Genomic DNA, 14234 nt, shown 5'->3' with positions numbered 1-14234 from the left:
AGAGAGACACACACACACACACACACACACACACACACACACAGAGCGAGAGAGAGAGAGAGAGAGAGAGAGAGATAGAGACAAGGACAAGTAATAATAGTTACAGTAGTTTTGGATATTAGTTACATAATGTATTTCTCCAAAAAGGGCCACTGTTGTAGGTGGTGAAGATAAAAAAAAGTATTTCAAAGTGTTTGCGTGGGTTTAAAAGCTGATTTAGAAGGTCATTAAGCTTAAAATATAAACTGGTGTAAAATAAGAAAGGGACGTGTAGTATAGGCAAATATACATATATAGCTCCCATACCATGACAGATTGTAATAGGGTTTTGGCTTGCACTTGGCAACTTGTAACTAATTAATATTTTTTCGGCCTTCTACCTATGCTATTCAGGGAGAGGGAGAGGGAGATAGATTAACATGACCTTATAAGAGCTTGCTGCTTCTGCTCTTAAGTTCCGCAGTGGAACGCATGTGCGTTCCACTGACAGGAAGTTTGGCATTTGGAACGCATTTGCCCTTAAGGGCTGAAGGTATGGAGGCAGTTAGCGGGCGGCTGCTGCACCCTCTTTGCCTTGCGCCCTGGGCGACGGCACTGCCCGCACCACCCTCGTTACGGCCCTGACCACAAGTGTTTCTCCCTCTTTCTCTTCCTTCTCCTATATGCACTATTATCGGCGAGGAGAACATAAAGAACTTATACAAAGAAAGTGTGGCTGTCCACCCTAGTGGTGACTATAATTGATTGAACATTATTGTTATGGTTGTAATAATCTTATTACTGAGTGGTTTTATACATGCAAAAGTGGCATAGAAATTGATGCACTTTATTACTAAGGTTTATTGAGAGGACCATACCGTATATTGTTATTATCCTTGTGTGTGAAATTTCCCCCCCAACTTGCGCCCAGCCTCTTCTTTACACTTCTGGATTTATGGTTTTGGAGAAAACAGGCTTATCTCCATGTGAGGCAGTGGCAGCATCCCGTATTCCTTTCCCCATATTCCCTGGAGAGCGTTTGCCAATCAGTATTTGCTGAATTGCCACCAACTGAACAAAAGGTAGTAACGAGGTGGTATTCCACACTTTATGTACACTGCAGTGCCATTATATTTCATAGGGTTTGTATCTTTCATTAAACTGCCATATATATATGTGCTACTGCTCTGATACTAATTTTAGCCAGCCAGCTCACTGCAGCCTTTGGCAAAATATTTGTGAAAATTAAAACTGTTGACAGTTGTACAGAGGTCATTAGAAAATAGACTACAAATGACTGTAAATGAATGTTAATAATATAAATACTAATGCAGGGACAAAAACATCAACATTACATGGCTTTGATTGTTTTTCACAATTTTTAATGAAATCCATATCCAAAATCTAAACACATGAGGATTTTTGGCCAAAACCGAAAAAACGATAATTTTAAAGTGAAAACCAAAACATGATAGTCTGCACACTTCTCTACACATAACAGCTTGTTATATTTAGACTAAGTTATCAATAGCGTGAGTCATTGGAGAACAAACTGTAAACCAGCCAAGGCAAGGGTTAACACAATTGAAGCTACGGGGTTTCAGACACAGGTACACTAAGTTTATGCAGTTGTGGTTATGGGAATTATAAGCTTAATAAATAGACAGTCCAGGAGTTCTTATTAAAAGGATACATAAACATAAATTCAACTGTGCAACTGTTAAGTGTATTTGTCATATATAAAATGTTATGTCATAGTTGCCAACCTTTGATGATTTGCCTCCGGGATTTTCAGTGTGGAGGTGGGTGTGAGGGGCTGTGGCTCCAGGTCTTGCAGCATTTTGGCCCTGCCCCCTGTGACATAATCACGCATAATTTTACCATGGGGGGTGGGCCAAAATTATGTCATTTCCGAAAAATCGCATCTAGGAAGTGGGCAGATGCAGTAGAATTGCCAGCTCTCCGAAGAGTTCAGAAGACTTAACTGGAATTCGGGAGTCTCCTGGACATTCCGGGAGAGTTTGCAAGTATGTGTTATATATAACATCAAGTGTAACTGATGTGTTTTTTAAAAAAATAATAATCTTTTTAAATGTGGTTATAGGTTTCTTGCCATTGAAGAAACTTTCTCTTCAATGTAATTTACGTGCCTCATACCGAGAATTAACTTAATCCCTAAATTGTTTGGGAGCTTTGGATGGCAAGCACATTAGACTGTAATGCCACAGCATGGTGGTTTTGCAACTATAAGAAATTAATTTCAATTAATTAACTTGCAATAGTAGATGCCAAATGCCATTTTATTACAGTTGACTTTGGTAGCAACAAAAGTTTAGCAGAATCCAATAATTTTAACAATTTTAACAATTCTATTATAGGAAGTTCATTATTGCTCCACCAAAACTATTACCTTTCACAACTGAATCCCTACCATATGTCTATGTTGCAGATGCAGGTTTTGTCCAATGATGGACAATCTCTGAAAACCTTATCCCTGGTGTTTCAGAGAAATAACTAAATGTCTATTTAACAATAAACTTTCTTTACCACATAGAATGGAAGGGTGTGCATTTGGAGCTCAGTCCATTAAATGGCAAGTTTTATATACCACAATAAATTTGGATCCCAATTCTGTGGTTGATGTTAATGCATTGTACCCAAATTTAATGAGAGACAGTGATGGATTTTTTTTGAGGATACATTTTTTTCCAGCCCTTGTCTGAAAATAGTTATCCTACTATTTGTGTCTATTCTAAGGGAAATATTTGCAAATTAATATGTCAAGGTGCATGGAGAGCCTATGAAATCACTCACTTAAATACTGACATTAAACAATCAACCTACATTGTACACAGCAAAGTAAACAATACTAATAATAAATTAAATCTTAAAAACCTTTAAAAAAGTTTTCCAGGGGATAATCAAATGTCTTGAAGACATCCAGTTAAAGAGTTAATCACATGTGAATATAAAATTCCATCGACGAACACAAATGATCAAATGGAAAGTCCCTTCTCAGTCATGGAACGCATTGTCACTTCCAGTTTTGATTGCCATACAGAGTCAGATTGGGCCACCGGGGGACTGGGCTATCCCCCTATAGGCCCCGTACCTGATCGCTCCTTTCTTCGTTGGTGGGGGGAGCGGAAAATTTAAAAAAATAATATAATAAAAAAACATACTCACGTGACCGCGGTGCTCCTTGACTCCTCTCTGCTCCATTCGCACTGAATGTCGGGTGTGACGTCATCACGCCTGATGTTCAGTGAGGAGCGTAGCAGACAGGAGTCGGGAAGAGGAAAAGAAAGAAGAGAAGAAAGAAGAGAAGAAAGAAGCCAATTGAAAAGGTAAGTGAAGGAATGGAAGCAAAAGTGAAGGGGGAGCATGGCAGCAGAGTGAAGGGGGAGCATGGCAGCAGAGTGAAAGAGGAGCATTGCAGCAGTGTGAAAGGGGTGCATGGCAGCAGAGTGACGGGGGAGCATGGCAGCAGACTGAAGGGGGGCAAAGACAGCATGGCAAAGTGTGAAGGGGGGCTAGAGCAGCATGGCAGAGTGTGAAGGGGGGTCAGAGCAGCATGGCACAGGGTGAAGGGGGGCCAAAACAGCATGGCACAGGGTGAAGGGGAGCCAAAGTAGCATGGCACAGGCTGATGAAGGGGGGGGCAAATGCAGCAAGGAGGGCGCAGTGTGATCATAAGGAGGCACAGCATGGTGATGAAGGGGCACATTAATGTGTGTGTGATGGCACAGCGGGCTTGTGGCAATGTAATGTGTGTGTGGTAGGTGGTGGCTAAATAATGGGTGCTATTTTGTTTGTAGGGTGAAGGTGGGGCAATTTAAATTTATAGTGGGGACTATTAATTTATGATGGTGGTTTGGGGGCTGTTAATTGAATGTGAGGCTTGAGGAGCATGAGGTCTATTTATTAAATGTGAATATGAATTATTTAATGGCAGAGACGGTTGCGGGAAATAGGTATATTTATTATACGTAAAAGTGATTAATTTGTTGCAGGGGCTGTCTGGAGGAAGGGAAATAGGTTTATTAAAAGGGAATACTATTACTTTAATGTTGGGGCTGGAGGAAGGCCTAAGTGATTAATTGTGGGTCCTATTGATTTAACGCCAGGCCTGGTTGGAATTTTCTAAATGTACCTATTATTTTTTCCAAATAGTGCCCCCAACATTCCAGGATCCATACAAGCCGTAACTAAAGAAACCAGAAGCCACAGGTGTTAAAAGTGACAAGAACACTGTCAAATGTTCTAGTCACTAATGAGTTCTAATGAGTCTAGTACAGGCTTGGCTAACTTGTGGCACTCCAGGTGTTGTGAAACTACAAGTCCCAGCATACCCTTCCAGCAATAAGCTGCTATATATTGGCAAAGCATGCTGGGGCTTGTAGTTTCACAACACCTGGAGTGCCACGGGTTAGTCAAGCCTGGTCTAGTGGGACAATCCCGATTTTTGGTGACTGTTCTGCCCAATCTAAGGGGCAGGTCAAGACTGTGTACTCTGCATATACAAACTGCATTCTTTATATACTACACTATGGAGCTAGCTGTCCGTCGAGGGCTGACCCCTTCCTCTCTATTGTTTGGTTTTGCCTCTATGCTGGCTGGCCACACCCCCTCTGGTGGGCCCCTAGTGTTGCAGTTTCCCGGTGGGACCTTCATGTCCCAGTCCGACACTGTTGCCTAGAAAACAATGACAACATCATAATAGGCTTGACACTTGGTTTACAGAGAAATTTACACCAAGTGTAAAACTTAATTGAATGAATACATCTAACCTCCCTAAAACCTGGCCAGGATCCAACTGGACCACCTCACATTGATTTCATCCCAATTGGTGCAGGGGTGTAGGTGTTCAAATTCAGACTCAGAGACATCTCCTGTTCAGCTTGCCCTTTCCCTGGTGCCGTGAATGGTTTTGGGGATTGCTTTTTCTCAGTGACTTTTAACTCAGTTTACGGGGCTTCTTTTCTTTTAAATATATTCTGCCTATTGTATTCTAATTTTGCCTTTCTGTCATGTCAGAAATGAGGGGCTTTTAAATATGTGTCACTCTATCACTTTGTCATATTGTCGCGTTGTTGCTATGAGGTCTAATGAGGTCTAATAGGTTACTTTTTTAATACTAAATAACTATGTAAGATTTGGCAGCAAGAAAATGGAAAATTTAAAACCTAGTTTATGAACTTCGTATTTTTTGTGAAAGTTACCCCAAACCATTTCTGTTATTGAATATACCTTACCTTGCTCAGCACCCTTCACCGTGGTGCTGGGTTTGTGTTCAGACTCAGCAAATATTATGTTTTACAGTTCAAACTTTCAACTGTGCATTAGGCTCATGCCTACTGATGTCAGATTTTAAATTATGCTTAGCGCTATTTCTGTGCTACTTTACTGAAGCTCATCTTACTACTCATTACCGACCTGGCTTGTTACTGGGCCCTGTCCGATTGATTCCTGGTCTATTCGCATTTCCCCCGCTACATAGATGGGTTAGCCTGTGGACTATGAACCATGGGTGCCTCACTGCGAAGCACATTCATTCCTTTCAGGATCCTTGATATGGACTGGACATCCATTAGACTCAACAGCCCAGATAAATCAGTGTCCAGTACTAGCTGCAAGATCGTTCTACTTATTGTGCCTGTTACATCCTCTGCATTCCTGCCAGCCGTTGAAGTTAGCAAAACCAATTTAAAATGATGTTTTTCAGGTGCTATTAAGTAATCCACAGTATTTTTTATACCAATTTAGCAAAACAGCTGGAGTAATAAATATAACCTAGATAAAACCTGGGGAAGGCAAGAAAAGGATATGCTGCTCCAAATGTGGAGACAGTTGTATGTAATTCATCACTTATATTAGACCCTAACAGGGCTGTGCAGCGATGATATAGAGGAACCACCTGCATGTCAAAGATGTGAGATTAAAGTGGGTATGATAATGCATATGTTTATGACTTTTTGTTTTATTTTTTTCTTATAAATATTTATTTACATATTTTAAGCAAGGAAAAGGAGATGCAACTCATCATTATTAACATATTCCCTGGTCCATTCAAATAACTGAGCCTGGAGAAGATATTGAGAATGATAATTTACTTTTATTTGCTCTGAACGCATATAAACTGTACACTCAATCTTAATTATTCACATTCGCAGCTTGCTGCAACAGTCTCAGGGGCACGGGCTGAGATGGCAGTATACTTATTTGTTTAGCATAAATTATGCAAATTTGTTCAGTGCATACCCACACAGAAAGCGCAAAGTACCAACCTGTCACCAGAGGTCCCAGACGCAAAGTCTTCACTCCTGTAAAATTACAACATGTAAAAATCAGGGATGGGCTGGACTGGGTGTGTATTGGATGTATAGCTTGGATAAGGCTCCTTTGCCACACCTCATTGCTACAGACCCAGGTTAGCTAGCCTTGGCATGGAGGACTACAGATATAGTCATGGAAACATTTCTTGCACAGACACTTTATTTGCACAAGTGTGAGGGAATGCCAGTAGTGTATGCAGCACAGGCCTGTCTTACTCACCGTGAACTACACCAGTTCACCTTAATTGTAGATCACACTCCATCACTGCTGCACCGGAAGGAGACACCAAGATAAACCTACCACAGAGTGTTATACTTCTAACCCAGGTAATGTATGCCACTCACTTTAGTGAAACAAGGAGCAATAACTCTTCTCAACAAATATGTGGTCAATATGCTGCACAACTAACAACTCAGACTAGGTGTAGTGTTCTACTCAGACTAACTCTGACACACCCACACGATAGCAAACAACGATAGAGTAACACAATGCAGGAACACAGGTCTGCGAAATGTAAGGTATTGAAAGCTTTTTTAATAATACTTTAATATTCTTAATTATACTCCTGTGTACATCAAGAAATAGTATATGAAAGGGGGGAGGTATGTGGGGTGAGACGTTTGTGTGTTTTCTGCACTAAGCGAGTTTTCTCACAAAGTGTACGAAAATGCACAGTTAGACAACACAGTTGGACAAACATTAGACTACAATGGATTACTTCCATGAATAAGCTACATCTGCCAGTCTATTTCTGCAATACTTGTCTATCTATACGGAACACTGCAAATAGGTAATTCTTTAAAATCTATCTTTTTGTCTTTTACTCTTTTATCAAAATGTACAACAAATTGCTTTTCTTAGTCTCTTTTCATGGCATTATCTTTAGGACTGTGTCATCTTTCACCCCTTCACCAACACAAACATTTGTCCACATTGCACCTGCATTCACCTCTAGTTAACACCCATGAACTGCTGCCCTATTTATTATCTTGAACAAGTACAGCCTCCACCTGTCGCCAGAAAATAAAAGGTCACACATCTTACAATCCCCTTACCTATCTTTCTCTCTGCTTCTATTAGCAGGTGTATATCACCTATTCCAGGTCCCCCACACTCCTCACACACACACATACATCAGAACACTAGCGCTCTATAGCAAGCCTCAAACACATCACCTGTCTCTCTCGCTCTTCCAAAGTCCTTTAAATTTGCCATGACCCCTCCCTCTAAAAAACCTCAACCTTCTGGCAACAACAGAAACATGGCTCATGCAATCAGACACTGCCTCACCTGCAGCACTTTCACATGGTGGCCTCCATCTCACCCACACCTCCAGACCTGAAAGCAGACAAGGCAGTGGGGTTAAACCACTTATATCCCCACAGTGCACGTTCACAGTTCTACCAAATGTCCCATCACTCACGTTCACATCTTTTGAAGTACATGCTGTTAGGATTTTTAACCCGTTCTCTATGCGTGTTGTTGTCATCTATCGCTCCCCTGGTCCACACCAACAATTTATTGAGGATTTCTCTGCATGGCTCCCTCACTTCTTATCTTCAGACATCCCCACCCTCATCCTGGGTGATTTCAATATCCCCATTGATAACCCACCTTCCAAAGCTGCTTTCAAACTACTCTCTCTAACCTCCTCACTTAACCTCTCCCAGTGGATTGAATCATCTACTCATCTGTCTAACTCTACCAAGCCTCCTCATACCCACAGAAATCTTAATTCTATTAATCTTCAGCAATTTTCCACCTCTCTCCAACACCTTCTCTCCTCTATCTCTACATTTTCCTCCCCTGAGTTGGCAGTACCTCATTTTCACCAAACCTTAGCAACAGACCTTGATCAAGTGGCTCCAGTGACACTACAAATTACACGTCAACTTCAATGTCAGCCATGGCACACTACAGCAACGCGAAATCTTCAAAAACTTTCCCGTAAAGCAGAACGTTACTGGCGTAAATCTTGCACATCTAATGACTTGTTCACATATACTTCTATCTACCGCTCCTATCGAAATGCTCTGGACACTGCAAAACAAACATACTTCCAATCTCTTATCTATGCTCAGGCTTCTAACCCCAAATGCCTTTTTAAGACATTTAAATCTCTCCTCAATCCTTCCACCCCAAACCCTCCATCTACTATCAGTGCCCAGGATCTTGCTTTTTACTTCAAGGACAAGATTGATAAGATCAGATCAGCAATGGTATTCTGTTCCTCGACAAGCAATCAGCTCAATTCCTTCCCACTACTCTCTGACACCCTCTCTTCATTTGACCCCACAAATGAAGAGGAAATTTCTGCTCTCCTCTTATCTTCCTACTCTACCTCCTGTCCTCTTGATCCTATTCCCTCGCAAATTAGTAGATCACTGTCTCCTGTGCTCATTTCACCTCTAACTAAAATCTGTGATCTCTCGCTCTTTACTGGCATCTTTCCATCTCTATACAAGCATGCAGTGATTACTCCTATTCTAAAAAAACAAGATTCTGACCCAAACTCTCTCTCAAATTACCATCCCATCTCTCAGCTCCCGTGCCCTTCCAAGCTTCTAGAGAGACTTGCCTACACTCGCCTCACACGCTTCCTTTCTGCAAACAACCTGTTGATCCTCTTCAGTCTGGCTTTCACTCTCAACACTCCACAGAGACTGCGTTGACTAAGGTTGTCAATGATCTGATCACTGCTAAAACTAAACGCTAGTACTCTTTTCTAATTCTCCTGGACCTCTCGGCTGCATTTGACACCATTGACCACTCTCTTCTCATACAAACGCTGCAATCCCTAGGTCTTCAAGACACTGTTCTATCCTGGTTCTCATCTTACCTTTCTAATCGCTCCTTCACTGTTAATTTCTCTGGGGCCACCACTGCTCCGCTTCATTTATCAGTTGGAGTACTGCAAGGCTCAGTGCTAGGTCCTCTGCTGTTCTCTATTTATACCGCTTCTCTTGGAAATCTAATAAGTTCCTTTGGATTTCAGTATCATCTCTATGCGGATGATACCCAAATTTATCTATCCTCTCCTGATCTCCCGACATCTGTGTTGTCGCGTGTAACTGACTGTCTTTCTGCCATTTCATCTTGGATGTCCTCTCAAGCTTAATCTTTCTAAAACAGATTTAATAATATTCCTACCCACTAACAAGAGCATACCTGACATTTCTATCTCTGTTGATACAATGACCATACATCCCACCCCACAAGCTCACTGCCTAGGTGCAATCCTTGACTCACACCTATCCTTTGTTCCCCACATTGACTCTATATCTAAATCATGTTACATACATCTAAAAAATATTTCCAGAATTTGCACATATCTCACGCAAGACACTGCAAAAACGTTATTTCATGCACTTATCATCTCCCGCATCGACTATTGCAACACTGTTTTCCTGTTTTCTACCGAATCCAATATAAAATACTTTTACTAACCTACAAGGCAATCAACAAAGCTGCACCAAAATACATCTCCTCTCTTGTCTCAAAATATCTCCCAACTCGCCAACTCCGTTCTGCACTAGATCTGCGTCTCTCAACCACACTCATTACATCCTCCCATTCCAGGTTACAGGACTTCTTTTGGGCGGCACCCACTCTATGGAATTCTCTCCCTCGCACAATAAGACTCTCCTCTGGTCTACAAACTTTCAAGCGTTCTTTGAAAACCCACTTCTTCAGACAAGCTTATAATATTCCTCAACCACCCTCTTAACCTCACTACATTACCCTATTACCACCCGTTATACAATTTCACACAAGACAACTACCCCTTGACCAACATTATTGTGTGACAGGATCATTTAGCTTATGAGTCACTTTTACCTTTGCAGTCTGGCTGGGACAAAATACAAAATGTATACTTAACCTCATGTGTCAAACTCCCATTATCCCATAGATTGTAAGATTGCGAGCAGGGCCTTCTCACCTCTTTGTCTGTTTTACCCAGTTTGTTTATTAGTATATTTGTCCCCAATTGTAAAGCGCTACGGAATATGTTGGCGCTATATAAATAAATGATGATGATGATGATGATATGAAAAAAAATACCACATCACATTTACCTATAAAGGGGGGTTACATACATTTTTAAGAAAAAACAAGAAGTTTAATTGTTCTTCACATATTTATTGTGAAATACGAAGAAGTGTAGATGATATCACTGTGTTTTTGTCTTAATTACATATTAAAATAAAATAAAATCAGACAATAATAGAAACAAAACCATAGTTATTGAAAATATCTTTAATATCTTGTTTTTTTGTCTTTAAACCTCGTTTTGTCGCTTTTTCGCTTATAATTTTTTTCTGTGTCGTCTCTGTGTATCATCCAGCAGTAGTCAGCCATCATGCTGATGTCCCAACGACCCTGGTATCTTCATTCTACATCTTTAACATATTGGTGGAACCATTCACGCTGTTCTCCACTGTAGTCTACAAGATTGTTCGGGAAATGCTCAATGTGGGAATTTCAAAAATGTACCTTTAAACTCATATTGCATCCAAGGTTTCTGTAACTATTAAGCATTTCCCTGAGAATTTCTTTTATAGTTTGGATCCTTGACATTGCCTAAAAATGTTGAAATCACTTGTTTGAACGAAGTCACGCCGAAAGTTCCACAATATTCATTACACGCCCGAAATGTTCATCTCTTATTAACTTTCTAATGTTAGGGCCTGTAAAAATGTCTTCCTTCAGTTTAGCATCGGATATGTTAGGGAATTTGGTGCAAAGATATTTGAAACTTTCTCCATCTTTAGGCAGTGCTTTTACAAATTGTTTCATCTGTCCTAATTTTATATGTAGAGGTGGAAGTAAAACTTTATTTGGATCTACTAAACTGGATTTGATTACATTATTTTTTCCAATTTCTAAACTTTTTCGAGCTGGCCAATTGTTTTTTTGCCAATGTAAGTTTTTAGCTCTGCTATCCCATTCACAGAGAAAACATGGGAATTTGGTTTGCTGGCCAAGTACCATGCATACAATATTAAGATCTCCACATATTAACCAGTTGTGTCTTGCATATCCAATCAGTTCCAAAACATAGTAACATAGTAACATAGCTGATGAGGTTGAAAAAAGACACCAGTCCATCAAGTTCAACCTATTTTGGATCTCCTGCGATCCTGCACTTATATTTGAAATTAATCCAGAGTAGGCAACCGCCCATCTGTTTCAATTTTGAAAATCCCCCCAGACTCAAATATTGCAATCCAATTTTTACCCTATATCCACTACTATCCTTTATTTTAAATTAACGGTCGTATCCCTGGATACACCTTTCCGCTAAAAATTTGTCTAACCCTTTCCTAAACATATCTATTGAATCTGCCATCACAACCTTCCCTAGCTATGAATTCCATATCTTGACTGCCCTTACTGTAAAGAACCCCTTCCTTTGCTGGTTGTGAAATTTCCTCTCCTCTAACCTTAGGGGACCACGTGTCCTGTGTATGGTCCTTGGGGTAAAAAGTTCCAATGAAAGCTCTCTGTATTGACCCCTAATGTATTTGTACATAGTAATCATATCTCCCCTTAGACGCCTCTTTTCTAAAGTAAACATGCCTAAACTGGCTAACCTTTCCTCATAACTTAATGACTCCATAACCTTTATCAATTTTGTCGCCCTTCTCTGAACCCTTTCTAGTTCCAAATTATCTTTTTTATAGAGTGGTGCCCAGAACTGTACTGCATATTCAAGATGAGGTCTTACCAACGATTTATACAGTGGCAAAATTACACTGTCTTCCCTTGCATCTATGCCCCTTTTTATGCATGCCAATACTTTGTTTGCCCTTGCAGCTGCTGCTTGACATTGAGCATTATTGCTAAGTCTACTGTCTACGAGCACTCCCAAATCCTTTTCCATTATAGATTCTCCCAAATTAATTCCATTTAATTTATAGATTGCGTTCTTGTTTTTGATCCCTGAATGCATAACCTTACATTTATCTGTGTTAAACCTCATATTCCATTTAGCCGCCCAATCCTCCAGTTTATTTAAGTCTCTCTGTAGAGAAGCTACATCTTGCTCTGATTTTATTACCTTACAGAGTTTAGTGTCATCTGCAAAAATAGAAACTTTACTCTCTAAACCATCACCAAAGTCACTAATAAATATATTAAAATGGAGTGGTCCCAGCACGGAACCTTGAGGTACTCCACTTAAGACCTTTGACCAATTAGAAAATGTTCCATTTATCACAACTCTCTGTTCCCTATTCTCTAACCAGTTTTCGATCCAAGTACAAATTTTGATTTCTAGACCAAGTTCCCTTATTTTGTAAACCAACCTCTTGTGTGGCACTGTATCAAAGGCCTTTGCAAAATCTAAGTAGACCACATCTACTGTCCTGCCCTGGTCTAAGTTCCCACTAACTTCCTCGTAGAAACTAATTAGATTAGTTTGACATGACCTTTCCCTCACAAATCCATGTTGATTCCCACTAATAATTTTATTGCGTACCAAGTAATCCTGAATACTGTCCCTTAAAATACCTTCCAGTAGTTTCCCCACTATTGATGTCAGGCTTACAGGTCTATAATTCTCTGGTTGTGATCTCGTCCCCTTTTTAAACAACGGCACCACATCTGCTATTCGCCAATCCCTTGGTACTGAGCCTGATGAGATTGAATCTCTGAAAATTAAGAATAGCGGTCTAGCTATTTCCGAGTTTAACTCCATAAGGACCCTTGGGTGTATGCCATCTGGACCTGGAGCTTTATTTATCTTAATATTCTTCAGTCGCCTTTGGACTTCTTCCTCTGACAACCAAGTATTAATTAATGGCATGGTTTCATTTCCATTTTTATGTATTACTCCTGCCATTTGTTCCTCTCTGGTAAATACTGAAGAAAAGAACGTGTTTAATATCTCTGCTTTTTCCTTAGTATCATTTATCAATTCACTCATCTCACTTCTTAGGGGTCCTATATTATCTTTTTTAATCCTTTTGCCATTTATATACTTAAAAAACTTTTTGGGGTTTGTCTTACTTTCTTTTGCAACGTGCCTTTCATTTTCTAATTTAGCCAATCTAATTTCCTTTTTGCATGTTTTATTACATTCCTTGTACCTATGGAAGGACTCCTCTGACCCTTCAGACTTAAACAATTTAAATGCACGCTTCTTCCTTTGCATTTCTTCCCTTACCTTTTTATTTAGCCACATTGGTTTAGACTTAATTCTTTTACATTTATTTCCCATAGGAATGAACTTATACGTGTATGTTTCCAACAACATTTTAAAGACAGCCCACATTTCTTCCGTATTTTTTCCTTCAAAGGCTTTGTCCCAGTCTATGCTCTTTATAGACTCCTTTAGCATATTAAAATTTGCCTTTTTAAAGTTTAAAGTCCTAGTTGATCCCTTATACTGTTGTTTCTGGAAACTAATTTCAAATGAGACCATATTATGATCACTGTTTCCCAAGTGCTCCTTTACTTGAATATTTGATATGACGTCTACATTGTTTGTTATTACTAGGTCCAGTATAGTCCGGTTCCTAGTTGGTTCCTCAACTAATTGGGACATGTAATGGTCTTTTAGCGTGCTCAGAAACCTATTTCCCCTAGCTGTACCGCAGGTCTCAATACTCCAATCAATGTCCGGATAATTAAAATCCCCCATAATTAAAATTTGACCTAGTTGTGTAGCCTTTTCAATTTGCTGTAGAAGTTGGGCTTCCTCAATCGTACTAATATCTGGCGGTTTATAGCATATCCCTATCAGAAACTTCTCTGAACTTTTTCATCCGCTGGATATTTCCACCCACAATGCCTCTATATTATCACCAATATTCTCGTATATAACTTCCTGAATACTTGGTTTTAATTCTGGCTTAATATAAAGACATACTCCTCCTCCCCTTTTATTTACCCTATCCCTCCTGAAGAGAGAATAG

This window comes from Mixophyes fleayi, chromosome 9, assembly GCF_038048845.1.
Source record: "Mixophyes fleayi isolate aMixFle1 chromosome 9, aMixFle1.hap1, whole genome shotgun sequence".
Lineage (NCBI taxonomy): Eukaryota > Metazoa > Chordata > Amphibia > Anura > Limnodynastidae > Mixophyes > Mixophyes fleayi.
Note: the sequence above shows the minus strand (reverse complement) of the source record.